Below are 11905 nucleotides of genomic sequence, written 5' to 3' on the forward strand. Positions count from 1 at the left end.
TATGTTATGAGGTCCCTCTCAGTACTATTCAAATTATTGATCACTCTTGCCTGAATTGACTTGTGTCTAAGTAAGGTACTTAAAGGGTTCACAGTTGTGGAAATTAACAGTTGTTTCAATATTATTTTAATCCCTGAGTTGGAGCACAGTGGCTTTTAAAGCCTCTTTTGTTCTTTTCTTCCCTGTAGGCTATGGGAACCTGAGGGCTTTTAAACTATAAATAAGCTTTTTTAGCTTAATCCCTCACTGGAGGATAAAGCAGGGTGGGGGAGAGATAAAACAGTGGTTATGCAAAGAGACTCTCACACCCCCAAGGATCCAAAGCTGCAGGTTCAATTCAGCTTGTTTGCCAAGCCAGGCAGCACTGCTTGGCCCTGTGAGTTTCTAAACAAGTCCCGTTTATAGTCTGTAGGTTCTGAGGCAAGTATTCACTATGTTCTCATCAGGGGAACAACATGGAAAGGCTCCCACCACACAGCCCCATCGCTAGGCTGCCAAGGTGTAGATCTTCTTAGTTTCCTGGCTAGTTCTCTGTCACCGGATGTCAGCACAGGGCCTCCCCCCTGCTGCTTTGGCCTCTGAGGGCAGTAGCAATGGAGACTCACAGTTGCATTTGGTGAGTCTTAGGGGAGTCCTCTCCTCCCTTCAGCAGTCATTTTGTTGGTGAAATAGACTGGAGGTGGTGCCTCAACTGGTAAACTGCTAGACTGTTAACAGCCACTTAATCTCTCCCTAGGCTCCTCTCTGTCCATGAGCCACATGTATTTGCACCCACCAGTGATTTGATGGATTCCTGAAGTCCTCTAGTCTTGCCTTGTTGTGGTCCCAGATGATCTCCTTTGGTATTCCTAGTTGACCTGGGAGAGGAGAGGAGAGAAACACAGCTGCTACTCTGTTATCTGGACTATATCATTTGTTCTTGAAAACTCCAGAGTTCGATCAAATAGTAATTATTACATTGGCTTTCATGTGTTAGTGGAAGCTGATAAAACTGAAATGACTTATGTTTGTAATAAATTAGCTTCAGTATAAAACCTCCATTTGCTATTGGTCTGCTAGTTTTCTTTTTGCATAGTTTTTAGAGTTCCTTCTAATTCCTTTTTTTGTTCCTGCATACTCTGAAGTATCTCAGTCTAAAGACTTATATTTTGAAAGAGTGAGCATTAGTACACTGTTTCTACACACAAGGTAATCAAGCCCAGGGCCTCACACATGCAAGTCATGTGCCCTTTCCACTTAAACATATTGGTTTCTTAGTTTAGAGACTGACTCTCACCCTAAAGAAGCATTGCTCTTATGTCAGTGTCATTGGTTTACTTCAAATCAAAACAACTGGACTTAAGAGTAAGAGTTTGGGGAGATTTTAACAGTTAAAAAAGGTTATGTATGTTCAGCTTTAGTGGTGGGTGTCGTATAGAACTATGTATGCATTTGTGATCTTAAAATCTTGTAATCAGGAGTCTGGCGGTAGCACAGTGGGTTAAGCACACATGGTGCAAAGTGCAAGGACAAATGTAAGGATCCCAGTTAGAGCCCCAGCTTCCCACCTGCAGGGGGGGGGTCACTTCATTAGCAGTAAAGCAAGTCTGCGGGTGTCTTTCTCTCCCCCTCTCTGTCTTTCCCTCCTCTCTCCATTTCTCTCTGTCCTATCTAACAATGATGACATCAGTAACAATAGCAATAATAATAACTACAACAACAATAAAAAGCAAGGGCAACAAAAGGGAAAGTAAATAAAATTTTAAAAAACCTTGTAATCTATTATTAATTACAAATTCAAAAGGGTAAGGTCTTTTTGTCTTTAAAAAAAATTATAGGGGCCAGGTGGTGGCACACCTGGTTGAGTGCACGTATTATAATGTGCAAGGACCCAGGTTCGAGCCCCTGGTCCCCACCTGCAGGGGGAAAGCTTTGTGAGTGGTAAAGCAGTGTTGCAGATGTCTCTCTGTCTCTCTCCTTCTTTATCACCCCCTTCCCTCTTGATTTCTAGTTGTTTCTATCCAATAAATAAAGAATAAAATTTTTTTTTAAGTTACTTACTTTTAAAAAAATTATGTTGCGTCCAGGAGATATAGTTTACCTGCTGTAGTGTGTACCCTGCTGTACCTGAGGGCTCCCAGTTTGAGCCCTAGCACAAAAAAAACAAAACAAAACAAACAAAAAACCCTCCTGTGCTGTGCTGTGTCTCCCTTCTAGTCACCCTTTCCCCCAACCCCCAGTGAAAAAATTGACTCAGGAGCAGTAGAATAGCACAGATGTGAGGCCCCAGCACTGCAATTCATGACATTGATGGTGGTGGTAATACACAGAATATGCTGGTTTCTTGTGGTGGTGTAGTTTCTTTACATTTGCCAGCCTTTTAAAGAATAGGCAGTAGTCTAGGCAAAATTGACAGGGTAAACAGTAGCTTCAGGGCTAGTAAGAAAATGTCCTATAGACTTGGATTCTGCTGCCTCCTTGTCCCCGTTGGTTTTAAATGTGGGATAAAGGAAGTGCTACTTGGGTTTCATTCTTTTTTAGGTTTGAAAAGAGAGATTCCTGACCTTAAGAGCTTTAGAGAAGACATTCAAGTTTTTCTAGTTCTCAATGCTTACTAACTTTAAGGACTGAAATTTTAATGTGTATGATGAAAGAGTATATATAGTAATCTTAAAACTATGTATAAATGTGCTTCTTGTGTCTCTAAACATCCTGCCTTCTTTTGTCACTACATCCTTCTCTTAGCCAAAATAACAAGCTAACTAGTTTCAATATTCAATATCCTTCTCTGGCAGATGTTTTCTGGCAAAGGCCTTCCTGCATTTATGAATTCTCTCTCAAGAAGCAAGAGAACACCTGCAGGAAGTGAATCAAGATGCAGAACACAGAGGAATAATCACCTGCTTTAAAAAAAATAATAAAGTACTGTTGAAAAAGATCATTTCTCTCTATTTGTTCCTAGGTGTAAAATTTTAATAGTTAATGCAGAATTCTGTAATCATTGAATCATTAGTGGTAATGTTTGAAAAAGCTCTTGCAGTCAAGTCTGTGATGTATTAATACTGCCTTATCAATTGTTTGTAGTCATTTTAAATAGCATGAGCCTTGTCCCTATAGTCAGTAGGGGGCAATCTTGCTTTATCCATCTTTCATCTCAAAAAGAATTTGGAGTTAAATATTTAGTGTAAGATATGTATAATGCTGGCCATTTTAAAGGGGTTTTCTCAAAAGATAAAAATTTTTGTTATGACTGCATTTCTGCACATAATCCATATTTGCTGTTAAAATTAACCTAGAAATTGATTCAGTTATACTGTGAACATTTGAAAACAAAATCATAGTGCAAAAAACATTTAAAGTGTGGTCAAGAATATGTTCTTAATTGGTAAATAATGAGCATTGATATATATATATATATATATTTTTTTTTTTTTGGATAGTCTGTCTTCTGGATTTTGCAGTACCTATTGTTCTGTGTTGTGTACCTAAGGGACTCTAAAGGTGTTACCACTGTCTGAAATAGAAAGGACAAAGTCAAATGCAGATTAATTACTAAAATATAATCCTTGATACTTTCTGTATGGTTACATAGAGTTCCTACCCCATTTTTTTTTTTTCTTTTCTTTTGTCTCCTGATTAGGTCTGAGACTTGGAGTAGGAAGGATTTTAGGTACTAGGAGCAAAGAATTAGCTTGGAACTTTTGAGATGATCCCTAACATACTGTACTACTTGCTTTTACAATGTGTTAGAACTGATGTTATAAATGTAGAATGATGTGCTTTCTGCCAAGTGGTAACTCACCTTGGTTTGCTATGTTAAAACTGTAAATACAACAGAACATTAATAAATGTCTCTTGTGTAGCAACTTTTGCTGTAGACCAGTGTTTAATTTCTTGATTTGCATTGTTGATTGCTAATGCTTTTTTTTTTTTCTGGTCATTCATGCATGTAGATTCATACAGGCTCATTTAGTAAATTCTTGGTATTGTTGCCAGGGCTTCAACACTCTCAGCCAACTTTTTCAGATGGGGGTGGGCAGATACTACGGCACAGAAGCTTCCTTCATTGTTGTGGGGACCAACAACAAAGCTGGGTCATGCACATAGCAGACAAGATCTTGCGCAATTTTTTTTTTATCTCAGACTGGATTATTGTCACAATAACTGAGTTATTTTACTTGTTCAAAAACAATAATGTTAAATAATCTTGTTATTCGTATTTTATAGTCAATTTGAAATTGTATTTTACAGTCAGTCATTAGGAGGCTTTATAAAGGTATCTGAGGATTTTTTTAATATATATTTTGAATTAGATCACACCAACAGTGGAGTTAGGATGTTTTTATAGCCTAGAACACTGTACGTTTAAGAATGAGTATAACTTGTAACAATCTAAATAAATGTGAACATGTGCAGCAGAGCTGTTTATATTCCCTTACAGGACAAAGTAGAAGGGCCCTAAACCACATCAACTCTAACACTTGTAGATTCACTTCGTGCTTACTCGTTAGGTCCTTGTACCTTATTTGGTTTTGTATATTCAGAGAACTGAAATATTTAGAATTCCTGTTTCTACATATTAGGTGGTCCATAAAAACTGTCAGATAGAAACCCTTGTTTTTATATGTTTTAAAAGTACTTAGTCAGGTGAGTGTTTTCTCTCATTTTCCTTTAAAGTATCTCAGTGCACCTGAAGTTGGTGCCATATATCATTTAGAGTCAGTGCCATTTAGGGAGGAAATGTGTTAGACTGCACTGTTCTCATATTTCCTTTTATTTCTTTTCAGTCTCTGGTAGGTTTTTTTTTTTTTTTTTTTTAAGAATAATCCTTTTGAAGGTGGGTTTTTTAATTACTTGAAAGTGGATACATGCTATATGAAATAAGTAAATAGAAGCCTGGCTTAAGGGACAGTTAGTTGGGCTCATTGACAACCACAGAGTTTCCTCACATCTCTTGCTTGCTGATGCCGTTTGTAAGCATTAGTTTTGTTCAGAGGGTACTGTGTAGCCACTTCCTTCTAAAATCATTTCCTTCCTAAAAAAGGGTACATACAGTGTAGCCATTTCTCCATAAAAATAGATTGCTTTGTGTGGTTATAACTTTTTTGTTACCTGTTCAGAGATCCTAAGAATCAATATTTTTAGTTATAAGAACAAGGACAAATAACATCACAATTTAGAATTTTAAAGAAATGGCAAGATTTTTATAACCTCTCTCTTTTTTGCTTTCATGTTACCTGATTTGCATAGTAGCCCACCATGAATCATCAGTAGTATATATAGGTAGAATTCCTTTTGGCTATAACTATATCCTTATACTAGAATATATTCCACTTCATTTACATATTGTCTATATTTAAGAGGAGAGAGAACTACTGAAGGGGGCCAGTGGGCTAGTAGGATCATTGCCTTGAATTGATAGACCCCTTTACTTGCTTAAAACGGCAGACCCTCCCTTTTTATTTAAGACATGGATTATGTATTTATTACCAAAGCACTGCTCAACTCTGGCTTATGGTGATTCATGGGATCGAACCTGGGACTTCAGAGCCTCAGACATGAGTCTTTTTTGCATAACCATAATGCTGTCTCCCCTACCCTGACCTCTTCTTTCTTCTTTCCCAAGTCGTCTGCACTAGACAGCTTTTATGTGCATGCTCAAATCAGGTGAATTAGCTTTCTCAGAATCCTGGGACTCCTGTGTGTAAAGGAAGTACAATTAATACAGTTCTCTTTACTTTATGTTTGATGATTTGCCTAGCCTAAGAACCTAAAGGAGTATAGGATTACCTCTCCTGCTTCCCCTTCCACATGCACACAGGAGTTTGAAAGCCAGTAGAAGCAATAACTTAAGTGGTTGCCTGAGGTGGCAGGGCTCTAGGATGAGAATCATGCCCTGCCCCCCCCCCAAAAAAAAAAAAATTCCCATGAGTGGAGTCCTGGTCTTTGCTTTGTTTTTAGCTTTGTAGTAAACCCTTATGAAACTTTTAAGGCAAATTTTATCATTGATATCATAATACTGTAAAATGTCAGGAGTATTGTTTTTAAGTGTGTAAGCCTCACTATACACTATACTCAAACAGGCCTCAGCTTTGAACCCAATCTCTTACTGATTGATGTCTGGCCTTTTGAGAGTTGGCACAGTACTGATAGATACTAAAAATTCACTTGGCTCTGGTTCCAGTGAATATCAGTAGTCAATTTCTAGCCTAATGCATGCCAGAAATGAGCAGTAGAACTATACATATAAGTATTGGATTGTTAGGAAATCATGACATTTTTGTATGCAAAAATGTATCATGACTTTCCCGATAACCCAATAAAATGTGAGGAACTATTTTATGAAAATGTAATTAGGGCCCCTGTTACCTATCTGCAACTGTGTCATGGAAACCTCAGTGATGAGTGCACATAAATTGTATATATAGTTTGATTTCAGGTGAGAATGATATAATTTGATTTCAAGTGAGTTTTCTGATGGTGATGATTTTTATTTATTTATTTATAATATTTACTTTCCCTTTTGTTGCCCTTGTTTTTTATTGTTTGTTATAATTACTATTTTTTGTTATTGATGTCGTTGTTGTTAGAACAGAGAGGAATGGACAGAGGAAGGGAAGACAGGGGGAGAGAAAGATAGACACCTACAGACCCACTTCATCGCCTGTGAAGCAAACCCCTGCAGGTGGGGAGCCTGGAGCTTGAACCGGGATCCTTATGCTGGTCCTTAGGCTTGGCGTCATGTGTGCTTAACCCACTGCGCTACCACCCAACCTCCCCAAGCCTAGTACTCTTTTTTTTTTTTTTTTTAAGCTTTTATTTATTTATGAGAAAGATAGGAGAGAGAAAGAGCCAGGCATCACTGGCATGTGCTGCCAGGGATCAAACTCAGGACCTCGTGCTTAAGAATCCAAAGCTTTTACCACTGTGCCACCTCCCAGACCACAGCCTAGCACTCTTAACTCCAGTGCACTACCCACTGTGCCATATCCTGGGCTGCAAATTCTATATTTTTGCATAGTTGCATTCATTTGGGGCACTTGTGGAAAATACTCTTGAGTGGGTCCTTGAACTTCGTACCATGTGCGCTTAGCCACCTTGTGCCACCTTGTACCACCTCCCACCCCACCCCCATTTTTTAAATTAAGTTTGTCAGCTGGCAAAAAAGTAAAATAGAAACTTGAATGCAAATATAAACCTGAAGATAGAATCTTAAATACAGAGAATTCTCTAGCATCATAAATGCACAATTGAGGGGGGCCGGGCAGTGGCACAACAGGTTAAATGCACATAGTGTAAAGCTCAAGGGCTGGTACAAGAATCCCAGTTCAAGCCCCTGGCTCACCATCTGTAGCGGGTCACATTACAAGCAGTGAAGCAGGTCTGCAGATACCTATCTCTACCTCTCACATTTTCTCTATGTCCTACCCAACAACAGCAGCAGCAACAATGACAGAAACAACAACAATGGGGAAAAGGATGGCCACCAGGAGCAGTGGATTCATAGTGTAGGCATCGAGCCCCAGTGATAACCCTGGAGGCAAATAATAATAATAATTACAGAATTGCATTTATGTGGTATTTCATGCAGGTCAGACCAGATGTTGCTGTATGAAATAGACATCTCCCAAACGTGACTTGCTCCATAACTGATTTATTGCTCATTGTTTATGTGAGAAAGAAGATGTTTCACAAACTTCTCCATATGTAATTGCAGGTTTATAGACATTAAAACTGAGAAGAATACAAAAGATTGGTGCTGGACATCTGAGAAGATAGTGTTCCCTATTCATTAGTTGTCTAGAAGTTTCCACAGTGTTATATGTAGCCTGTAAAACTAGAAAATGGAGTTGGGCAGTAACACAGCAAGTTAAGCACACATGGGCAAAGTGCAAGGACCGGCTTAAGGATCCCGGTTCAAGCCCCCGGCTCCCCACCTGCAGGGGAGTCGCTTCCCAAGCGGTGAAGCAAGTCAGCAGGTGTCTATCTTTCTCTCACCCTCTGTGTCTTCCTCTCCTCTATTGATTTATCTCTGTCCTATCTAACAATGCCGACAACAATAATAACTACAACATAAAACAAGGGCAATGAAAGGGAATAAATATTTTTAAAAATTAAAAAAAAAACCTATAAAATGGGTCAAAAATCTAAAAGATCTTAGAGGAGGGGATTTTTATATATTTATTTTTTTAATCCACAGCATTACCAACTAAACTATAGAAAGCCAGCCTTTTCTGAAATCACCCAGAGCTACAGAATTCATGTTTTCACTGAGGGATGCTTCACGCTTTTAGCTAGTTGTTTCCTGAACTAAGTAGAGAGGATTGGAGCAAACTATCATCATAACTCACCTAGCATTTTTTTTTAACTTGATGAAACATCCTTCTTTTCAATTGCAGAACAGTCAGAAATGCCTAAAATGCTCCCTTTAAATGAGGCTTCAGAGGGAATTTTGCCATCTGCTTCCTGAGTCCACATCTTTATTTTGACAGAACATTTCACAGGTCATAGTTGGCAGTCACTGGTTTAAATGTCATGGTGGTCATCAGTATATTGTTTCTTAAAGACACACACACACACACACACACATTTTATTTTAATGAGAGAGAAAGATACATAGAGACCAGAGCACTGATCAGCTGTGGCTAGTGGTGATGCAAGGGACTGAACCTGGGACCTCAGAGCCTCAGATATCAAAGTGTTCTGCATTACCATTATGTTGTCTTCCCTGCCCACTTTCTTTCTCTAATTGTCATCTCTGAGTGTTTGTACATCCATGATTTATTTATTATTTATAGTTTAACTGTGATTGCAGATAAATTAGTAAATGAGCTATTGGATGTACTGGACATTTTCTTCAATCCTTTTTTACACTAACATCATTTGATATATGTAGTTGTATATATAGGGAGAGGCAGAAGCAGAGGGAGAAGAGGAAGTAGCAGTAGTAGTAGTGGGCATTGGTGGCCTAAAGAAAATTAACAATCCACTTTCTTTTTTTTTCCCAGTAAATCTCAAACTGTAGATCTTTGTGCCCATGGCCAGGCATATGATATAAATCTTTTTGCTACTGTCATTGTGTATGTTGACCCTATATGTGTGAAATGGGTTCGGTTTACACTAGATTATCTATACTATATACTAACCTTTAACCCTCTGTGTTTACCAGTCCCCTAGATTTAGCTATTGAAAGCAACCTCTTTTCTTATTTTTTTAATGTATTTGCAACATCCATCCTCTAGAATTAGAAAAGGTCAGACTTGGTTCTTGCAGGAACACCACGTGCACATGGATTGCAAATAAGGGTAATGTGTAAGTACTCATCTCAAATCTTTCCTCGCAAGATGATGAGTAGAAGAAACTTGCAGAGTGAGTATAACTTAACTACAATTACAACTGTGAGTAACTATCATGGCAGTGGTAATTAAGTGTCATTGTCATCTACATGACAGTCACTATTTTCCTTTTTGTAGCAGGATTATGGGAAGAAATGTGCATGAAGAGCAGTAAGGAAAACCCATGGGGAAATTAATTTCTAAATATTTGGCCAAGAGCCATTGTGAACTCTTTCCTAAGATATTTAAAAAACAGTAGATTCTCCTCTGGAATGGTTGAAGGTTAAAAGGAAAAAGAAATGGGATTAACAAGTCCCTTAGTGTCCCTGGTAGCTCTAAAAGTTTATATGTGGCCCATGTCAGTGACAAATGGGATGGCACATGTCACATATGCAATTCCCAGGCTCTACTTCCTTCAGTGTTGAGACCTTCTGGGAACATTGTCCTAAATAGTCTGCAGGAGGGAAAAGAAGTTCATTTAGACTTCTAGTAGACCTAATGGCTGGTTTCTTACCTACAGCTGCATTATATATATATATATATATATATATATATATATATGTGTGTGTGTGTGTGTGTGTGTGTGTGTGTGTGTGTGTGTGTGTGTATGTATGTATATGTGTATGTGTATATATACATACATACATATATATGTATGTATATATGTATGTATGTGTATATATACATACATGAATTCCAAAATTTTGGGGCAGGAATGCACCTTCTAGTTTCTGGTGCTATTTTTAATCCTTTGTGTATATATTCTGAAGGATTTTTCTTTAGGTGGTATCTCCTAATGTTGCCTTGAAGAGTCCTTACCCTCAGGGACTCTGAGTAAAAGAAAAAGAGATTAGTTGGGTAAAAGGACCTTCCCTGGAGGAAATGAGGTCTGATTTGTTCAGAAAGGAGGATTGGTGGAAGAGTATAGCAAATCGGTTCCTTTTGTTTTGCCCCTGCTTTAATCCTTTAGACTCACTGGATGAGATTGCCAGTTAATTACTAGAAGCCCTCTATAAAAGAAGATTGGCCTAAAGTAAAGAATAAACTTAAAGAGTGATTCCATTTTTTAAATTCCTCTTTTATTCTGGTCAAAGACCTCCCTCCTCCCCCTACTGTCCACTATAGCATTTATGTAAGAGTGTGATGAACTAAATTCAACTAGACTGCAATGAAAAAAAAGTAATAATAAGGCAATTGTGTTTTATGGTAGCATTTTTAATACAAATAATTATATTGACCATTTAAAATACAGAATGATCTTTTAGGGGGAAGATATTTAAATTCTCTGAATACAGGTATTTTATTTAAGGTAAATTATTGTGTTTATACCTTGGTGCCAATCTTAAGCATGTCATCACTGGGCACTTACTTTCAAATACTACCTGAGTCATCCAAAAACAGTTTACTAAAAATTGTCGTTAAAAAGCATATCAAGTTTTAATAGTAAGCTGTGGATATTTTTACTGCCTTTTATTTATTGCTGGGTATGTTTTATTAGAAGGAAAGGTAAATAAATGTGTTTTGCAGAAAATATGTAGTGTAAATCAATTCCAGTAGCAGTCAGATTATTATTTTTTAACTAGTTGGTGGAGTATTTAAACACTTGGTTTATTAGTGACCTTCCCATAAATTTTTTTAGAGACACATGATCAAACAGGTCATAAGTTTACCCAAGCTAACCCTGTAGAGCACTGCTTTGGTGACATCAGACAGCTGAAGAGATGCCAAGACACCTTCCTTACAACTTCAGATTCCAAGTGACATTGGTTTCACCTCCATGTAACAGTATTCTATTCACCTTTGAGAAATAACAGGTGAAATTGGGAAGTCAAGTTATGTTAGAAGTGTTAAGGTTCAGGCAGGGGAGATAACATAATGGTTTTACAGAAAGACTTCTGTGACTGAGGTGACAAAGTCCCAAGTTCATTCACCACAAACTGGAGCTAAACACTGTTGTGGTTAAAAAATTAAGGGAGTCTGGCGGTAGCGCAGCGGGTTAAGCGCACATGGCTCAAAGCGCAAGGACCAGCGTAAGGATCCCTGTTTGAGCCCCCGGCTCCCCACCTGCAGGGGAATCGCTTCACAAGCAATGAAGCAGCTCTGCAGGTGTCTTATCTGTCTTCCCTTCCTCTCTCCATTTCTGTCTGTTCTGTCCAACAATGACGACATTAATAACAACAATAGTAACTGCAACAATAAAAAACAAAGGCAACAAAAGGGAATAAATTAAAAAATTGTTTAAGCATCTCTAAAAATATATTTGTGTATGTGTGTCTATATATATTAAATACCTAAGTTACTTACAACCTTAGGTCAGATAGACCAAAACCATTTGGCTCTGTCAGTATCTAAGATAATGTTATTAGTAGACATCCTTAAATGGCATATAACAGTGGTCCAGGGGGTGGTGCAGTGGATAAAGCATCAGACTCTCAAGCATGAGGTCCTGAGTTCAATCCCTGTCAGCACATGTACCAAGGTGATGCCTGGTTCTTTTTCTCTCCTATGTTTCACATTAATAAATAAATAAGATCTTTAAAAAATGGCATAAAACATAGTGAGGTCAAGTCTATTGTGGTAAATCCTAACCA

The 11905-nt window shown here is 38.0% G+C and overlaps 1 protein-coding gene across 1 annotated transcript in view; it reads left to right on the forward strand.

Annotated features, from left to right (window-relative positions):
- The window catches only part of NDFIP1 (Nedd4 family interacting protein 1), a 58541-nt gene extending 54696 nt beyond the window's left edge, over positions 1-3845 (forward strand). Inside the window, exon 8 of the mRNA XM_007518993.3 lies at positions 2775-3845. The gene's annotated coding sequence lies outside the window, so the exon portion shown is untranslated. The remainder of the gene's footprint in view (positions 1-2774) is intronic.
- Positions 3846-11905: the final 8060 nt, after the last annotated feature.

This window comes from Erinaceus europaeus, chromosome 2 (genome assembly GCF_950295315.1).
Source record: "Erinaceus europaeus chromosome 2, mEriEur2.1, whole genome shotgun sequence".
Lineage (NCBI taxonomy): Eukaryota > Metazoa > Chordata > Mammalia > Eulipotyphla > Erinaceidae > Erinaceus > Erinaceus europaeus.